Below are 3,248 nucleotides of genomic sequence, written 5' to 3'. Positions count from 1 at the left end.
AGTCTAAGGTAGGCCAAGGAAGGCATCTTCTCTGAGTGCTACCTGGCCAGAGGTGCTAAACTGGAATCAAATTGCCATGCGCTCTGTTGACAGTACAGTTTTAAAATTATGTTGAAAGAGGCAAAACGTTTCTTTCATTAGGGTAATAAGGAAGCATTCAATTTCCAACACTTTCCAAACAGGCCTGCAAAATAGCACTACATGGAACCCTGGAAAACATCTGCCAGTTGGGGACAATACTGAGCTAGTGGTTTAAACCAGCTCTTTATTCAGGATCGTGAGGATTATTATGTCATTTTTAGGGGAAGGGCCACAGAACAGTCCCTGGTTCAGTCCCTGGCAGCAACAGGTAGGACTGGGAAAGAGACACGGTGTGAAATCCTAGACGGCAGCTGTCTGTCAGTGCAGGCAAAACTAAATCCAATGGGCAAATGGTCTCACTTGTGGTGCCTCCAGACAACCTGTTTGCTGAGCATTCGTCTTGAATTGCTTGTGAGGTGACCATACACTTTCCCATTAATCATTTGTTCAACCTACACTTTGCAGTACATTTCCCCATCACTTTCCAAACAGCAAAAAGTCAGGTTGTTGGTTTTTTTTAAAAAGTGGATTTATTGTGCTAGGGTGGCAGAGAACTTAAATGTCTTTTAATTGCAGAAACCTACATTTCTGGCATGCATCTTTCAGCCCGAGGGCCACACTCCCTTGTGGACAACCGCCAAGGGGCCGCTGCTCAGTGGTGGGCGGGGCCAGAGGGAAAAGGTCAAAGAGTGCATGTACTCTTCCCCTCCACATACTCCCATCCAGGCAAGTAAGAAGCATTGCAGTTCAAGGACTCATTCCAGTCAGGCCAAAACCCCTAAAGATGGCTTGGGAACAGGGTCCATGAGGGGCGTCGCCTGGGGGAGGGCCCTGAGGGCTGAACAGAATCCTGGGTGCAGGTGGGCAACCGCCAGCTCAGCTGTCACCTGTGGCCCCTCGCTTTATTTTGTGTGGCCCCTGGTGTGTCCAGAAGCTGCCCTAATCTTCCGCCCCAACACAGTCCCTGTTTCCATTGCCTCTCTGGCTCCACCCACCATTGCTGGTGGCTCCGCCCACTGCCGATATGCAGCCCCGCTCCCTGACAGGTCACCCCTGAAGGAATGTCGCCCTCTACCAAAGAATATAGGTTGCAACTTCCATGAAAAGCTTGCATTGCCCTTGCCAAGCCACCCACACATTTTATAAGGGAAGATCTCTACAGGGCAAAGGAACAAAGGAACCTGGGTGCCATAGCTCATGTCCCAGAGCTCAAAACAAGGCAGAAGTTCTACAGTGGTACCTCGGGTTACAGACGCTTCAGGTTACAGACTCTGCTAACCCAGAAATACTACCTCAGGTTAAGAACTTTGCTTCAGGATGAGAACAGAAATGGGTACTTCTGGGTTTTGGCGTGTCTGTATCCTGAAAACGTGCAACCTGAAGCGTCTGTAACCCGAGGTATGACTGTATAGCTTCCTGTACAGCAGCCTCATTGCTTTGAGTTGCCCGTCCAGCGTTCAAATGGGAACCACTCATCCCAGCTAATATGAGGTCAGGAAGGAATTTTCTTCATCTTCAGCAAAATATTTCATTTTGGCCAGATGTTTTTTTGTTTTTTGTTTGTCTTCTTGAAGATCATCTTGGTCAAAGCCTCTGCTCACAACCCTTAATTGGCTCTTCTTGTTTAGCCGCAATAAAGTTTTCCCATCTCTTCTGTTTTAGCACCTGAGAGTTTCTCGTTTGTTTCTGTGCTTTCTGAGAAGCAGCGCTTGTGAGCAAAGGAGAAATGGGCAGGAAAGAGACAGAACAAAGGTCTAGCCCAGCTTTGAAGAAAGAAGGAAGGAAGGAGCCACGGCGGGGAGCGGGTGGGGGGAGCGGGGTGGGGAAGGATCCGGTTGGTTGGTGGGAGTCAGGAATCCCTTTGAGTCTTTCTTCTCTTGTTCCAGCTGCCTCGGCCAATTCCCTGGCAAAAACAACTTAAGAACTTAAGGAGAGCCCTGTAGGATCAGGCCAAACACCTGTGTAGTGCAGTATCCTGTTCTCTCAGTGGCCAGCCAGAAGATTTTTGGAGAAGCCTGAAAGCGGGACCTGAGAGCAACAACAATTCTCCCCACTTGCAGTTCCCAGCAACTAGAATTCAGGGGCCTGTTGCCTTTGACAGCCGAGGGAGAACAAAGTCATTATGGCTAGTAGCCATGGATACCCTCACCCCCCATGAATTTCATTAATCTTTTATATCAGTTGCCCAACACACACACACACACACACACACACACACACACACACACACACATGGCTGAGCAACTAACGTATTTTTCGCTCCATAAGACGCACCTGACATTAAAAGGCGAACCTAGTTTTTAGAGGAGCAAAACAAGAAAAGAAAAAAAAACATTCTGAACGAAACAGTTGATGTATGATTTTTGTGGTTCATGCTGTGGCCACAGACATGTGATTTGACAGTGAGTTTGGGGTAGCCCAGTGCAAAAATCCTGAGACTCCATGTGGATCCGTGCTTTGTAACCATGTTTTTGCACCATTGTGGCCCCATACAAGAGTGGGTGTGTGATTTTTTTGGTGCCGGCTGTAGCCATGGACATGCTATGTGATCTGATGGTGAATTTGGGGTGACCCAATGCAAAAATACTGAGGATCCACGGGCTTTTACCTCCCTCCTCCCAGGCTGCCTCTTTTATCCCTAGTGTCCCTTATCTCCCTCCCCGATCTCTTGCGGATTAGCAGCTTTGTTTCAACACCCACTTTCCCTCTTTCAAAAAAACACCAAAAAAGCACGATCTGCTTTTTGCCCCTGGGCAATTCGGCTCCAGGGACCACGCATTTGCTGCATAAGACGCACAGACATTTCCCCTTACTTTTTAGGAAGAAAAAAGTGTGTCTTATGGAGCGAAAAATACAGTATATATATCCAAAACCGGTTTGAAGTCCATTTTGTGATATCAGTTTCATAATTTCTGACCTGGCAACATACCACAGATCACAATGTGTTTGGCTGTGTGCTATGCGAAAATCACAATGTGGGGAAAAACCTTGAAGCCAGCCAATGCTTCTCTTCAATTTCTGTAGCCCCTGTTAACTCTGACAGCTCACCTCTCCCCTGCCTCACGCAGGGGGTGCAGAGAATCACAAGGAGAGGCGCTGGCAAAAATCACAAGATGGGAAAAACCGTGAAGCCAGCCAATGCCTCTCCATAGCTCCATGCTTATTTC

The sequence above is a fragment of the Podarcis liolepis genome, assembly GCF_965112155.1.
Source record: "Podarcis liolepis genome assembly, chromosome: 15".
Lineage (NCBI taxonomy): Eukaryota > Metazoa > Chordata > Lepidosauria > Squamata > Lacertidae > Podarcis > Podarcis liolepis.
This window is presented reverse-complemented; position numbering follows the sequence as displayed.